The following is a 17,800-nucleotide window of genomic DNA, read 5'->3' as shown; positions in this document are numbered from 1 at the left end:
GACTTAATTGAAATATAACCTTAATAATTTTTTTTCTATAGAACCCATTTTGGAAGAATATTCTCATTTAAATCTATGTGCATGACATTAAATTTTATAGCTTTTGAAACAGTAGTTCTTCAATTCTTATGAATGGTGTTTATATAAACAAATGACATTTTAGGTTTTTTATAAAACCCTTAATAGACCCCAAAATACTTTTAAATAAGTTTTAAGAGCTTTAGCCTACATGTATAAATCAATATAAACTTATCAAGTCTTTAATAAATAACTCAAACACTCACATGTTAAAAATATGTTAGTGTGTAATTTAATTGGGTATCCTATACATATGCATATATATGACATATGTGATTACAGAAACACATATGTATATCAGTACTCAATGCAAATAAAAAAAATTGAAATGGTCACTGTATTCATCACGAAGGTTTTGTGGGGGACATAAAACAGCATGTGGAAATAAATATCTTAGACAGACACAATTATATGCAATGCAGGTGTGCCCAATAAGATAAACAAGCAGAAAGCTCAGATATTCTTATCTCTTTATGGCATGAGGAAGGTTGAGTAAAATGAACAAAAGGTCAAGTTTATCATGTGGACTTAAGACAACATCCTTTTCTATTTTTAGAAATAACACTCTGAAGAAGAAACGTCATTACAGATAAATCTATCACCCTCAATGTTACTTTAGGTTAAAAAAAATGTCTCTATTTGATTTGTAGTAGTACTGAAGTCCATTTCCCATGCCTTCCTGCATATCTATATAAAAGAAGGGGAACTAACTTGAAGTGTGGCATTATGGATTGGCATTCAGCTCCCTGCTTACTATGACTCTAACCTGTATTGTATCTTGGAATACTTAAACATGATCTGTCCCATATTTACCTGGCATTTAGTCATCACCAATGCTTAGGTGGTTACTTTTTCCTCTAGATATCCTGAGTGGCCCCATAGATCAGAAAAGATTCTAACTATTGATAATCTGGGGAACATATGCTAAATTCCCCACCATGATAAGATCCTAATGCCCATCTAGTATAAAGTCAAAAGGCTGCTGAAGTATGACCCTCTTAAGAAATCAAAATGCTTATGTACAATATCATATCATCTGCAAATGATGAAAGTTTAACTTCATCCTTTCCAATTTGAATCCCCGTGATCCCTTCATGTTGTCTTATTGCTATTGCTAGAACTTCAAGCACTATATTGAAGAGATATGGAGAGAGTGGACAGCCTTATCTTTTCCTGATTTTAGTGGAATGGCTTTGAGTTTCTCTCCGTTCAATCTGATGTTAGCTGTCGGCTTGCTGTATATTGCTTTTCTTATATTTAGGTATGATCCTCATATACCCAATATCTTCAACACCTTTATTATAAAGGGGTGTTGAATTTTGTCAAATGTTTTTTCAGCATCCAATGAAATGATCATATGGTTTTTTTCTTTCAGTTTATTTATACATAAGCGACCCCAAAAACTCTACCAAAGAACTCCTACAGCTGATAAACACCTTTAATAATGTGGCAGGATACAAGATCAACTCCAAAAAAATCAGTTGCCCTCCTATACACAAAGGATAAAGAAGCAGAGAGGGAAATCAGAGAAACATCACCTTTCACGATAGCCACAAATAGCATAAAATATCTCGGGGTAACTCCAACCAAGGAAGTGAAGGACCTATTTGACAAGAACTTTAAGTCTTTGAAGAAAGAAATTGAGGAGGATACCAGAAAATGGAAAGATCTCCCTTGCTCTTGGATTGGGAGGATCAACATACTAAAAATGGCAATTCTACCAAAAGCAATCTATAGATTCAATGCAATCCCCATCAAAATCCCATCAAAATTCTTCACAGACCTTGAGAGAACAATAATCAAGTTGATATGGCAAAACAAAAAACCCAGGATAGCCAAAACAATCTTATACAATAAAGGAACTTCTGGATGCATTACCAACCCTGACTTCAAACTCTATTACAGAGCAACAGTATTGTAAACAGCTTGGTATTGGCATAACAACAGAGAAGTCAACCTATGCAATCCAATAGAAGACCCGGGTATTAACCCACAAACCTATGAACACCTGATTTTCGACAAGGAAGCTAAAGGTATGCAATGGAAGAAGGAAAGCATCTTTAACAAATGGTGCTGGCATAACTGGATGTCAACCTGTAGAAGAATGAAAATATATCCATATCTATCACCATGCAGAAAACTCAAGTCCAAATGGATTAAAGACATCAACATTAATCTGACCACTTTGAACCTGGTAGAAGAGAAAGTGGGAAGTAGTCTACAAGACATAGGCACAGGAGACCACTTCCTAAGTAGAACCCCAGTAGCACAGGCAATAAGAGCAACAATGAATAAATGGGACCTCCTGAAACTGAGAAGCTTCTGTAAAGCAAAGGACACCGTCAGTAAGGCTACCTTCTGACTGGGACAAGATCTTCACTAACCCCTCATCAGACAAAGGTCTGATCTCAAAAATAAACAAAGAACTCAAGAAACTAGACACTAAAACTCTAATTAACCCAATTAAAAATGGGGTACTGAACTGAACAGAGAATTCACAACAGATGAACTTCGAATGGCCAAAAGACACTTAAGGTCATGCTCAACCTCCTTAGCGATCAGGGAAATGCAAATCAAAATAACTTTGAGATACCATCTTACACCTGTCAGAAGAGCCAAACTCAAAAACACCAATGATAGCCTATGCTGGAGAGGAGGTGGAGTGAGGGGAACACTCATCCATTGTTGGTGGGAATGCAAACTTGTGAGCCACTGTGGAAATCAGTGTGGCGGTTTCTCAGGAAACTGGGAGTCAACCTCCCTCAGGACCCAGCAATTCCACTCTTGGGAATATACCAGAGAGAGGCCCTATACTACAAAAGCATTTGTTCAACTATGTTCATAGCTGCACTATTTGTAATAGCCAGAACCTGGAAACAACCTAGGTGCCCCTCAATAGAAGAGTGGTTAAAAAAGGTGTGGAGCATATATACATTAGAGTTTTACACAACGGTAAAAAACAATGACATCTTGAATTTTGCATGCAAATGGATGGAAATAGAAAACGCTTTACTGAGTGAGGTAACCCAGACCCAAAAAGAGGAATATGGTATGTACTCACTCATAAGTGGATTCTAGCCTTAATTAAAAGTCTTTGAGCCTATAATTCGTGATCCTAGAGAAGCTAAATAAGAAGGTGAACCTGAAGAAAATCATATAGTTATCCTCCTGGATATTGGAATTAGACAAGATTGCCAGGCAAACTTGGGTGCTCCTGGTGTGGGGGGGTGGAAGTAAGGGGAGATGGTTGGAGAGAAGGGAGAGGGGGAGGATTGAGGATGGCTTGGGGGAATGGGATGGGTGGAGGGAGGAAGGATGAATGTGGGAGCGGGGAGGTGTGTATCTCAGCTAAGGGAGCCATTTTGGAGTTTGCAAGAGACTTGATTCTGGAGGGGTTCCCAGGCCCAAGAAGAGGTTCCCAGATTGTTCCCTGGGCAGCGGAGGAGAGGGTGCCTGAACTGGCCTTAGCCCATAACCATACTGATGAATATTTTGCATATCACCATAGAACCTTCATCTGGCGATGGATGGAGATAGAGACAGAGACACATTGGAACACTGGACTTAATTCCCTAGGTCCAAATGAGAAGTAGATGGAGTGAGAGGGTGAGCAAGAAAGGCAGGATTGGAGGGAACCTTCATCCGACGATGTATGGAGATAGAGACGAAGACAAACATTGGAGCACTGGACTGAGCTCCCAAGGTCCAAATAAGGAGCAGAAGCGGGGAGAACATGAAAAAGGAAGTCAGGATCGCAAGGGGTTCGTTCATCCACTGATACAAGGGGACTGGTCTGGTGGGATCAGGGCCAGCTTGACTGGGACTGAACGAGCTTGTGATCGGGCCGGATTCTCTGAATGTGGCTGACATGGGGACTGACTGGGAGGCCATTAACAATGGCCCTGGGTCTTGTTTCGTCTGCATGTGCTGGCTTTCTGGGATCCTGGTCTGTTTGGATGTTCACCTTCCTGGACCTGGAGGGAGGGGGGAGGAACTTGGACTTCCTGCAGGATAGGAGGCCCTGACTGCTCTTGTGACTGGAGAAGGAGGAGGGGAGGGAGTGGGGGAAGTGGGAGGGTATTGGGAGGAGGGGAGGAACTTGGACTTCCCATGGGGCAGAGAGCCCTGACTGCTCTTGGGACTGGAGAGGGAGGAGGAGAGGGAGTGGGGGGGGGGGATGGGAGTGTATTGGGAGGAGGGGAGGAAGTGGAAATTTTTTATAAATAAATGAATAAATAAATAATAATAATAAAAGAAATCAGAATGCATTGCGTCTGATTTCTCCTATGTTGGCCTTAAATGTTTGAATCAGCTCCTCAGAAAGTCATGGGGTGGGGAAGCAGACAGAGACTTCCTTATCTAAGCAATTAACCTTCCACAAAACAGAAAAGACATGAAGGGAAGAGAAGGAACAGAAAGTGCCTTGGATAATTAAGAGGAGACATAACCACCCTAATGTCATTTGAATCAAAATGTGCTGCTTTCTCAAGCAGCCTCCATTGTGTCTCAGGATGCTCTCTTGTATGGCAGATAGTGGCTTAGGACATTTGTGAGCATTACCTTTATGAAGATGTCTCATAGGAAAGTCACATATTAATTCATTTACTCAGGAATAGGGTTCAGATGAGTCTAGATTTCTATCTTTGGTACTAAGTGCTCTAAGTGGGAACCTAAGGTAACTTTTAAGCCATGCTTAGCAACGAAGATAAGCTGAGGGGTGGTCAGGCAAACTCGCCAATAATATTTCAGGATGGAGTCTGGCATGAGCATCTACAAAACTTGGGACAGAGACATAGCTGTACATTGTCATCTACAGCAGTTAAGAGAGTTCCCCAAGACTTTTCAGGGCGGAAGTCACTAATCTGTTCTATTAATATATCCCAAAGTTTTCACTTTAGGTCATATACAAAGGTAGGTTATTAGTGACCATGAAGGGCTCTAAAGATCATCTGTATTTGGCCTTGGGCCTGAAGCACTTTAACCTCTCCACAATCATTGCAGTTCTAATCAGTTAATCAGCCTTGCAGAAGAGGCAGAGAGGAAAGTTCTTTACAGGAACACCCATTCACCAGTACATTGAGGAAATCTCTAGTGACATTTATGTAACCATAGAAAATATTGCTTTTTTTCCCTGTCTTGGCACCCTTGAATTATAACAGATTAGATTTTGTAAACTTGGGGTGATTCCTAAGATAATTTGGGTGAAAAAAAAATCCTCCCTTAGAGTTCCTTCAAAAACAAACAACACTCTAGCCACTGATTGCTGCATTTATTTTTGAAAATATTGTTAAAATTGCTATTTTTGGCACACCTGATTGAAAGTGTGTGTGTGTGTGTGTGTGTGTGTGTGTGTGTGTGTGTGTGTGTGTGTGAATGCTTTTGAGTACTTTAGGACGCTTGCTAGAATAAGTAAGTCACTCCAGGTGGATTTGAGTTAATTTAGCTAGACCTCACTTCCTGTTTTTTCTCTCAGCTTCCTTTGTGAAATGAAATAAGTTCCGGTAGGCTCCCTGTTGCCCAGTGGTTGAGCCTCACATTCCCGGTGCAATGCCTTCACTCTTATAACAAACTCTATCCCTGGAAGCATAAGGTAAAACAAATCCTTTTCTAAGTCAATGTTTTAGAGGGTCAGAGTATTCTGTCTCAGCAAAAGAAATTGAAGGAATGTAATTTCTAAAATGTTTACTGCTTGGCAAACTTAATATGCAAATTTTAAAGTGAAATTTTAGAATCACCCTGTGTGTAGAAAGACCTTCATATTATTTCTGGGCTCTTGTCTAGATGAGCTGGACACATGTCTTGTCTGTATTAATACATATTTTGTCTGTATTACATTATTACATGAGACAATTACTAATTTAGAATGTATTTTTATTGTAAGTAATCATATGCATCAATAATTTATTATCTAGCTTGATGTACAAATTGTAATATTACTACGATAAAACGAGTATTAAAAATGCAGTGTTAGGTTCTCTGTTTCATTGCATCATTAAAAAATGTTGTGTTTGCAACTGAAAATGTTCTTGTAATATATGTAGTATTTTATATGTTTATATAAATATATGCAAGTATATATCTATATACAAATATATTATATATATATATAAAATATCATACAAAATAATCTGTGTAATGGTGACAGATGTAGGATGACAAAATGTAAAAAGTTTTTCCCTTTAGGTTTTCAGATAAGTTTCTACTGAATACACAACGGTATACCTATAAATGCCATTCACTATTTGTCTGGTATAAAGAAAGAAATTAATAAGGCTTATAGAAAAATAAATCTTAAAATAATAGAATTATACGTAAATAGATTGACCACACCAAAAATTGCTATATATAAGGAATTTCCTTTACTTAATATTTAAAGCAATTAGACTTGAAATATTGGTTTTCTTTTAATTAAATAGGTAAAGGACTATCTTTAAAAGAGAATTTAGAGGCTAGGAAGTTGGCTCAGCAGTGAAGGCACTTGCTTCTAAGTTTGACAACCTAAATTGGATCCCTGAGACCTAAGTGGAAGAAATTATTCACATATATGAATACAGGCACACAGAAAGAGAGAGATAGAGAGAGAGAGAGAGAGAGAGAGAGAGACAGACAGACAGACAGACAGACAGACAAACAGACAGACACAGAGAGAGACAGAGAGATGCAAACATACCACTCAACAAGTCAAAAATAAAATCTATTTAATACTCTTTGTACTTCTAATTTTATCAGACGTTGAATAAATCAAGGCTTATTTAAGTATTAGCTTATATTAAAATATTGTAAATTGCAAGTATTTAGCTGTCTGATGAAATATATGGAACATAAATGAAACCCTCTTAAGCACTTCGGACTATACAGTTCAGTAATTTTAAATGCATTTACATTTTTAATATTGAAAATACATACAATGTACTCTAGTGATAATTTCCCTTTTCTGTCTCCTTCCAGAACCTCCTCATCTCCCACATATCTGACTCCATGCTTTTTTTTTATCTTTAGGAAACAAACAGGCAACTATAAAAAGAAAACAAAACAAAATTTTTTAAAAAAAAAAAGTTTAAAAATCTCAAGAAACGTACTCATCATCATCATCATCATTATCATTTATGTCCTGGCAATGCTTAAGCATGCATGGGCAGCTTATTTACGGTGGTTCTCCTGATGTTCCTATCCTGTGCAGTCCTAGATGCTTGTGTTATTGTCATATACAAGGTTCCACAGACTTCCTTTAAGCTGTCTATTCAGCATTTTATTGGGTCTTCCTCTTTGCCTAACCCCATGTACTCCTCCAATCAGTGCTGCCTTGGGTATCTGCCATCATTCATTCTCATAACAAGGTCAAAGTACCCTTACTGTATCCTGTAGTTTATTTCCTTCTGTAGATGGAGATATTTCTTAATGTCATCATGGTTGCACAGCCTGTCTCTTCATGTGACGCCTAGAATCCTCCTGAGTCATGCCGTCTCAAACACATTCAGTCGCTGTTCTGAGGAGTGTATCATTATCCAGGTTTCAGGGTTGTAAAGAAGGCAGCTCAAGACAAGAGTCTCATATAGTTGTAATTTGGTTGTTGTTGTGATGTCTCTTGCTGACCAAACCTTTCCTAGTGCCTAGAATGCAACCTCACTATCTCTCTCTGCCTCTAGACACCTGAAATAGTTACCTCCTTTGAATTGAGGTTTCCTCCCATATAGACAAAGTTGACTGTTTGGTTGAGGTTCTGAGTCTTTACTACAATCTTAGAATCCTTGTGTAACTTCCCATGTGTTATATCTGAGACTTCTCGATGTTTACTTTCATACCGAGGTTTTCACTGACTTCCACCACTCTATTTACCGTGGCTTACAGCTCCTTGGGACTTTCAGCCAGTAGTGCTGTATCATCAGTGAAACACAAGTTATTGATATGCACACCACCCATCAGGATACCCTTGCATCAGTCAAAGTCTGTAGAGAACTAAGTGATTAGTTTAAGACAATTGTAGGTGTGTTGCAGGAATGTATGCTCTCACCACTATACACACACACACACACACACACACACACACACACACACACACATACTCCATAAAAAATCAGAAACCAATATACAAGCAAAACAGAAGGAACACAAAAACTGCCTCAAAAAGCACTATGAGACAAAAGCATTCTATAAAAACACCATTGAGCTCATTTTTTGCTAGATGAAATAGTCCAGAAATAAGTATAAAATGTAGTTTAAAGAGTAAAAGAACATTAAGAAGCTGAATGTTAGGGTCAAGGCATGTGCTCAAAGAGAGGTTATAATAGTTATAACTATATAGTTATAATAGTTAGCACTCTTAAAGAGAGACTTGTTGCTCTGTGCTGTAACAAGAGGAATGGTGTTGAAGAGCACTGGCCCACCTAATCAACCTGAATAAGGAGAAAGACTAAGGGGCTGTTTGTCCCCAAAAGGCAATTGGTTAACATAGGAATACTGGTGTGGGAGATAATTCCCACCACACTAACACCAGAAGCAATCAGACCTGCCCCTAGGAATAACACAGTCATGGAATGGAAGGAAGAAGCTGCAAACTCAGGAAGAAAGAAATTAAAAAAGATACTAGACATTGGAAGGATCTTCATGTTCATGAGCTAGAATAGTAAGTGTTTTGAAACTTGTTATATTACCAAAATCAATCTGTGTGAACTCCTGGAAAATTCTAATAATACCCATATGGATATAGGGAAAAACATAAAATCCTATGGAAGCACAAAAGGCTCCAGTATGTCAAACCAATCCTGAATAGAAAAGCACTTGATGAAGGTATCATAGTACAATTAAACTACTGAGCCATAGCAGCATAATAAGCATGATTTGGCACAAAATATATTTGTAGAAGATAGGATAGGATAGAATAGAATAGAATAGAATAGAATAGAATAGAATAGAATAGAATAGAATAGAATAGAATACTCAAAAAATAAATCCACACCACTACAGGTGAATGATGGCATGTGCCCTAAAATGCTACAGCTGACTACATATCCTGGTTAAGTCAGTTAAACAAACCAATTAGTACTAAAAAAACAAGCCATGTGGTGTCACATGCCTTTAATCCCAGCACTTCAGAGTCAAAGGCAGGTGAATCTTTGTGAGTGCAGGTCCAGTCTAATCTAAAAAGTGAGTGGCAGAACAATCAAAGCCATCACACAGAGAAACATGTCTATAAGACAAAAAAGTAAGCAAGCATTCAAAATAGCAACAAATGGGGGGTGAAGAGCAGAAAACATGAGATTTATTTAATTTGGTAACAATGAAAAGAGGGACAGAGAGATCTAGGCAACTCCTACTCTATACTCATTATTGATGTCCTGAAACGAAAATAATGTTTAAATATGAAGCAAGATACATGGTAACTAAGCATTTAGCCATAATATAGTTCCACCCATCATTGTCAGAGATCGAAGTCTCTCAGTAAGTTAAACTGACAAGTTGTGAACCTTTCTCCAGGAGATAAGATCCTTTTCTGGAAGATAAGTTTCTCCCCTGGACAGTTTCCAGAGATTTGTCTTACCTTGTGGGAGATTCCTGGATTAATTCTAATGTTCTGAGGTTCATGATTTCAATAATCTAATATTTAAAGAGAGAAGCATAAAGGTCTCTTTTGAATATATTTATTACTGGCAGACAAAATGGTAGAGTGTGCAACAAAAGAGATAACTAACCAGAGAAGGAAAAGTGTAGGGGAAAAAACCGCTTTGTCTGCTATTCATTTAACAGGGGGTTAATGACCAGACTATATAAAGTATTAACGAACAGACAAGCAACCTAACAATCAGGCAAATAAACTGAACAAGTGTGTCTCAGAAGAAGAAATACAAATGCTTAATAAATATATGGAAAAATTTTTCAACATTTTGTCCCTAGAAAATACAAATTACAGCTCTACTGAGACACCATCTTGTCCAAGTCAGAAAGTCTGCCATCTCCAAAATAAAAGCAGCCTATGCTGGTGATGAGATGTCAGTGGATTTGTTAGCACTGGAGTTTTGTCAACCTTAAGAGACAATTAAGAAAACATGCAAAGAAAGGAGATCCATTCAATGTATCCATGGTGGTAAAAAGAGTAAATAGGTCCAATGATCATCCAAATACATCTTTGTTCCTAACATCAGGTTGAGGTTTAAGTGGAAGACAAGAAGTTCTCAGAACTAAGCAGGCCTTGCTTTAATACCACCTATCATTAAGTGTGGTTTTCTGGACCAGTGTCTTCTGTGAAGTAGTCAGAAGTGGTATAAGCTTCTCTTCATCCGTCTGCTTCTCCCTGCATGACTTTTCTTGGGGAAATGCCAATCCACTGGGGACAATTATCTCAATAGTTTAAAAACCAATCTAATTGTGTGTGCATTTTGCCCCATTAGATGATCTTCCTGTGACCACAGTTCCAGAAGCTTTAATTATTGTTGGTGATAATGAATGTAAATGATTAATATACCCTATATGATCACAGGTATAGAAGATCCTTGAAAAGCTAAAAATAGAACTTCTGTGTAGTCTAGCTGTCCCATTCCTAGGTATACCCAGAAGAATAAAAGTCAGCATACAATAAAGATTAATGCATATCCATTTTTATTGAAGCACAATATACTAAAAATAGTACATAAAGGGCAGCAATTAGAGAACAAAGTACTGCTCTACTAAAGCCACACTTGTCAAATCAATGTGTTGACTGGGTTTAGTCACAGAGTGTAGGTGAACCATACCTTATATTGAACTTTCTGCAAGGCTGATCATCTGATAATGTTGTCAATGACTATTTCCATATTAGATTAGAAAATTGCAAGTCCAGAGACCAATTACAATTCATATCATGCTTTCTTTAACCATGTTAATAGGTCTTTCTTCTTTATTTGTTCTTCTATAACCAACATAGGTTTACCTACATGGATGGTATCATCTGCCTGGTTATACACTGAAAACAGGCGTTGATAAAAGACTGAAAGTAGTTTTGCTTTCTTAGAGTGTTTTAGAGATAGAACAATTGATTCCCAAGGATTTTCTTCTGTAGCATTTAAAAGTTGTAGGGCCAAGAGTATGTGATAGTTGGCACTCACAATCAAGGAGAAACAAAATGATAGAACTAGTTGCTTTTATCCAGGTCTAACCTAAGATCATCTCTGACTAGTGTGGATCTAAGGAACAGCCTTTGAAAGGTCACACCCACCACCAAACTATCTACAAACAGTGATGCATAATCTAAAATCTTAAATCCTGAGTGCCTTCCCTGCTACAGAAAAGTAATAGGATGATTGATATTTTCCATTAGGAGACCCGTTGATCCTCCACTCCCAGATTAGTCCAGACTACAGTGCAGAAACACTGCATGTATTTCCTTTTTAAGGTTTAGGTCAAACTGAAACAGTCTATGGGTATATTGTTTCCCATCTGTATGACTGAAGAAACATATGTTGGATCATTTTCAAAATCTCCTTCTTTAATACACTTGACAAAGATGAACATAGTGGGTAAGGTCACACCTTACTAGGACAGCTTGCATTTGCACATCCTTGTGTCTCTAGTTAAATTTTAATCTTCTGACAAGACCCTTAGGGGTTTTCTGGATCACTTTGTCTCTTTTCCCAATATGGTCAAATTAAATAAATAACCTTTTAATGTTTTCCACATTTAACATAACTCTGTTTTATTGGCCGATTTAGATAGGGTGGTCAGGCTTGGCTTGTATCACAGATGGTAACCCACAATTTCAATAACACATTGTTGTCTGCTCCAGAGAACACCCAGGATCTTTCCTTTTCCATCCTCCCCTTATGAATAATAAAGAACAAATCTTTTGGACTAATTCCTCTTATTCATGGAGAGCTGAATTCCTCCATATTCAGGAAGGAAGTATCTGAGCTGCTGAATGATCAGTTTGTTCAGCATCTACCACCTAGTTCATGGCTCATGCGATGTCATGTGCAAGTCAATTTCTTAAGTTTCAGAGAAATCATCAGCTCTTGAAACATAAGCCCTGGTCTTTAAGTTCCAAACATCACTACGTGGCCCTTTCCACATCATCAGCCTGGTCATTCAGCAGCTCAGATACTTCCTTCCTGAAACAATTTCTCTGTAGCACCTGGGATCTTTCCATTCCAGAGTTTCATCTAAATTCTTTGCCAGAAATTTCCCACAACTTTTGCCATCTTGTTTTTTTCTGCCAACTTTTGAAACTGGAATTATTCAAAACCTCTCTGCTTGCTGCATATTTAGGAAACCTTATCATTTCTACAATTTAAATAGCCCCTGTTGTCAGTTACTGGTGTACACTCCAGAACCATGTATGTATATGACTACTTGCCTTTGCAAATTGCCAGCATTGAGACTCAGCACACCTGGGACAGCTAATATTATTGGTATTTTTTAAATTCCCAAAAGAAGCTACACCATTAAAATACCTTGTCACTGTCATTTTTCCCCTTTGCGTCACCCATTCCTGCAGAAGCCATTTTGTTGCCATATGAGTCTCATTCTCTTGCCAGCCCTCTAGGTTATTATGTCACATGGTTCTGCTCTTGAATGACTTCATTCCATGTGTCTTCAGTGTCACCATCACAGTCTAATTAGCTGTCATTTTTTTGACTGCATTTTCAGATCCTCACTTTCTTTAACCTACAGTGATATTTTCAACCTCTTTTCTCCCTGAGAGCCTAGAGGCACCTCAGAATGTGCAGTGTGTGATCATCTCTACTCAGAATCACTCTTGTTGTTAGGATGCAAACCAAGACCTCGGCTCTTCCTAGGCAAGGTAATCAGTTTGTACCAACTTAGTTATCCTTTCCTTACTATGCTTGCCACACTGGACATCTTTTGGTTTCATGAGGCCCTAGTCTTTCTTCTTATTTCATGGGTATTCTGTGCCTGTTGACTATATTTCAATGTTAATAAATTAGTGTCCTCCTTGGCCCAGGAACAGTTCCTGCTCTTTCACTGAGGCTTTCCACCCAGAGAAGTAAAGTCTCAGGAAGGGAGTGTAGGGTACCTCCTGGTCCCGCTACTGAGGCTTCTTTGTTCCACAGGACCTTGCCCCAACCAAGTTCACCCTTTGGTCTGCAGGGGGGGTGTCCTTGGACTACCAGAAGTCCCTGTTCCTGTGCTGAGAAGTTCTATCCAGAAAGGTGAGTGTGCGCCATCTCTGGGCAGACATTCTAAGAACAGAGCACAGGGCCTCTCCAACTTCTGCTGCAGGGGTTTCATTGTTCTACATGACCCTGCCTCCCACAAGCCTGCCTTATTGACAGTGAGGTCCTTGGCCCAGGAACAGTTCCTGCTCCTGCACTGAGGAGATTCACCCAGAGAGTCAGTCACAACATAGATTGGACCAAAATACCAAGACTCTCTTAACTGCATTTGAAGGAAAAGATAGGCAGGTGCCAATGCAAGAATTCCTTCAACAACCTGAAAGGCAACATGAAAACACGAGAATCCAGGGATCACGCAACAAGAAGACTTGAACATCCTATTCCAGAAGAAGTAGAAGAAATCAAATTTAAACGTAACATTATGAAAATAATGGAGGACCTTAAACAGGAGGTGCTTTAAAGAAATGGAGAAGACAAACAAAAAAGTAGAAGAAATGAATAACTCTCTCAAAGATATCCAAGAAAACCAAGAAAAAGCAATCAAACAGTAATGGAAACAGTTCAAGACTTGAAAAATGAAATGGAGGTAATGAAGAAAACACAAACCGAGGGAAGACTGGATATGGAAAATCTGGGTAAACAAACAGGAACTACAGAGACAAGTATAACCAACAGAATACAAGAGATAGAAGAAAGAATCTCAGACACTGAAGATACTATAGAGGAATTAAACTCATTGATTATAGAGTTTGATTGATTAACAAATCCAACAAAATCTTAACTCAAAATATTCAGGAAATCTGGGACACCATGAGAAGACCAAACCTAAGAATAATAGGAGTAGAAGAAGGAGAAGAATTACAGCTCAAAGGCCCAGAAAAATATATTCAACAAAATTATAGAAGAAAACTTTCCCAATCTAAAAAAGGATATTCCTATGAAGGTACAAGAAGCATTCAGAACACCAAATAGACTGGATCAAAAAAAAAAAAAAAACCTCGCCATATTATAATATATAAAAACACAAAACATATAGAATAAAAAACGAATGTTAAGAGCTGCAAGGGAAAAAGGACAAGTAACATATAAAGGGAAACCTATCAGAATTATACCTGACTTTTCAGTGGAAACTATGAAAGCCAGAAGAACTTGGATAGTTGTTCTGCAGACACTAAGAGACCATGGATGCAAGCCCAGGCTACTATACCCAGCAAAGACTACATACAACATCGGTATGCCAGGACAAAACCAGATTTAAACAATACATAACCACAAACTCAGCCTTACAGAAAATACTAAAAGGAAAACCACAAACCAAGGAAGCCAACAACACCCATAATAACACAAGCATCTGACAACCCTCCACCAGCACAACTAAAAGAAGGGAAACACACAAACACTACCACCAGAAAAAATAAATGGAGTTAACAACTACTGGTCATGAATATTGCTTAATATCAATTGACTCAATTTCCTTATAAAAAGACACAGGGTAGGAGAATGGATAAAAAAACAATATCCAGCATTCTGCTGTTTACAAGAAACACATTTCGACCTCAAAGACAGACATTACCTCAGAGTAAAGGGTTGGGAAAAGGTTTTCCAATCAAATGGACCAAAGAAACAAGCGGGTGTGACTATGCTAATATCTAACAAAATTGATTTCAAACTAAAATCAATAAGAAGAGATGGTGAAGGACACTTTATACTTATAACAAGAACAATTCATCAGGAGGAAGTCTCAATCCTGAATATCTATGCCCCAAATACAAAAGCGCCCACATATGTAAAAGAAACATTACTAGAACTCAAAGCATACATCAAACCCCACACTCTAATAGTAGGAGATTTCAACACTCTTCTCTCACCAATGAACAGGTCAACTAGACAGAAACTTAACGGAGAAATAAGAGAACTAACAGATGTAATGAACCAAATGGACTTAATAGACATATATAGAACATTCCACCCAAACAGAAAAGAATATACCTCCTTTCCAGCATCTCTCAGAACCTTCTCAAAAATTGATCATATAATTGGTAGCAAAGCAAACATTCATAGGTACAAAGAAATTGTAGTAACCAATGCTATACTTTGGGATCACTATGGAATAAAGTTAGAATTCAACAACAATTCTACCCCCCAGAAACCCTACAAGCTCATGGAAACTGAACAGTCAACTACTGAACAACTCCTGGATCAAGGAAGAAATAATGAAAGAAATTAAAGTCTTCCTTGAATTCAACAAAAATAAAGACGCAACATACCCAAACTTATGGGACACTGTAAAAGCAGTGCTAAGAGGAAAGTTCATAGCACTAAGTGTCCACATAAAGAAAATGGAGAAAGCACACATTAGAGATTTAACAGCACACCTGAAATCTCTAGAAAAAAAAAGAAGCAGATTCACCCAGACTCACCCAGGATGGGTAGAAGACTGGAAATAATCAAACTGAGAGCTCAAATCAACAAAATAGAAACACAGAAAACAATCCAAACAATCAATGAAACAAAAAGCTGGGTCTTGGAGAAAATCAACAAGATTGACAAGCCCCTATCCAAACTAATCAAAAGGCAGAAAGAGAACACGCAAATTTACAAGTCAGAAATGAAAAGGTGAACATAACCACAGACTCAGAGGAAATTCGGAAAATCATTAGATCTTACTATAAAAGCCTGTATGCTACAAAATTGGAAAAAGTGAAAGAAATGGACTTTTTTTATAGATAAGTATCATATACCAAAATTAAATCATGATTAGGTGAACAATTTAAATAGACCTGTAAATCATGAAGAGTTAGAAGCTGTCATCAAAAACCTCCCTACCAAATAAAGCCCTGGACCAGATGGTTTCAATGCAGAATTCTACCAGAACTTCCAAGAAGAGCTAATATGTATACTTCTTAATGTGTTTCACAAAATAGAAACAGAAAAGTCATTGCCTAACTCCTTTTATGAAGCTACAGTTACCCTGATACCGAAACCACACAAAGCCTCAACCAAAAACGAGAATTACAGACCAATCTCACTCTTGAACATTGACGCAAAAATTCTCAATAAAATACTGGCAAACCAAATCCAAGAACACATCAAGAAATTATACATTATGATCAAGTAGGTTTCATCCCAGAGATGCAGAAATGGTTCAACATACAAAAATCTATCAATGTAATCCATAATATAAATAAACTAAAAGAAAAAACCTTATAATCATTTCATTAGATGCTGAAAAAGCATTTGACAAAATTCAACACCCCTTTATGATAAAGGTCTTGGGAGAGATGAGGGATACAAGGTTCATACCTAAATATAATAAAAGCAATATACAGCAAGCTGACAACTAACATCAAATCAAATGGAGAGAAACTCAAAGCCATTCCACTAAAATCAGGAAAAGATAAGGCTGTCCACTCTATCCATATCTCTTCAATATAGTGCTTGAAGTTCTAGCAATAGCAATAAGACAACATAAGGGGATTAAGGGGATTCGAATTGGAAAGGAAAAAGTAAAACTTTCATTATTTGCAGATGATATGATAGTGTACATAAACGCTTCCAAAAACTGTACCAAAGAACTCCTACAGCTGATAAACACTTTCAGTGATGTGGCAAAATACAAGATCAACTCCAAAAAATCAGTTGCCCTTCTATACACAAAGAACAAAGAAGCAGAGAGGAAAATCAGAGAAACATCACCTTTCACGATAGCCACAAATAGCATAAAGTATCTTGGGGTAACTATAATCAAGGAAGTGAAAGATCTATTTGACAAGAACTTTAAGTCTTTGAAGAAAGAAATTAAAGATGATATCAGAAAATAAAAGAATCTCAATGCTCTTGGATTGGCAGGATCAACATAGTAAAAATGGCAATTCTACCAAAAGCAATCTATAGATTCAATGCAATCCTCATCAAAATCCCATCAAAATTTTTCACAGACCATGAGAGAACAATAATCAAGGTTATATGGCAAAACAAAAAACCCAGGATAGCCAAAACAATCTTATACAATAAAAGTACTTCTGGAGGCATTACCATCCTTGACTTCAAACTCTGTTACAGAGCTACAGTAAAGAAAACAGCTTGGTATTGACACAAAGTAGAGATGTTAACCAATGGAATCAAATCAAAGACCCAGATATTAATCCACAAACCAATGAACACCTGATTTTCGAAAAAGGAGCTAAAACTATACAATGGAAGAAAGAAAGCATCTTTAACAAATGGTGTTAGCATAACTAGATGTCAACCTGTAGAAGAATGAAAATAGATCCGTATCTATCACTATGCACAAAACTCATGTCCAAATGGATTAAAGACCTCAATATAAATCTGACCACACTGAACCTAATAGAAGAGAAAGTGGGAAGTAGTCTGCAACACATGGGCACAGGAGACCACTTCCTAGGTAGAACCCCAGTAGCACAGGCAATAAGAGCAACAATGAATAAATGGGACCTCCTGAAACTGAGAAGCTTTTGTAATGCATAGGATACTCTTATTAAGACAAAAAAGTAACCTACTGAATGGGAGATGATCTTCACCAACCCCTCATCAGACAAAGGTCTGATCTCAAAAATGTATAAAGAACTCAAGAAACTAAACGTTAAAACTCTTAT

The 17,800-nt window shown here is 37.6% G+C and overlaps 1 protein-coding gene across 1 annotated transcript in view; it reads right to left on the bottom strand.

Moving 5' to 3' along the window:
• LOC125412383 (cytochrome P450 2J4-like) overlaps positions 1–17,800 on the bottom strand; it is a 49,956-nt gene that overhangs the window by 26,251 nt on the left and 5,905 nt on the right. The window lies entirely within an intron of this gene.

The sequence above is a fragment of the Myodes glareolus genome, chromosome 3 (assembly GCF_982192425.1).
Source record: "Myodes glareolus chromosome 3, mMyoGla1.1, whole genome shotgun sequence".
Taxonomy (NCBI): domain Eukaryota; kingdom Metazoa; phylum Chordata; class Mammalia; order Rodentia; family Cricetidae; genus Myodes; species Myodes glareolus.
Note: the sequence above shows the minus strand (reverse complement) of the source record. Positions and strands in the feature narration are given on the sequence as shown.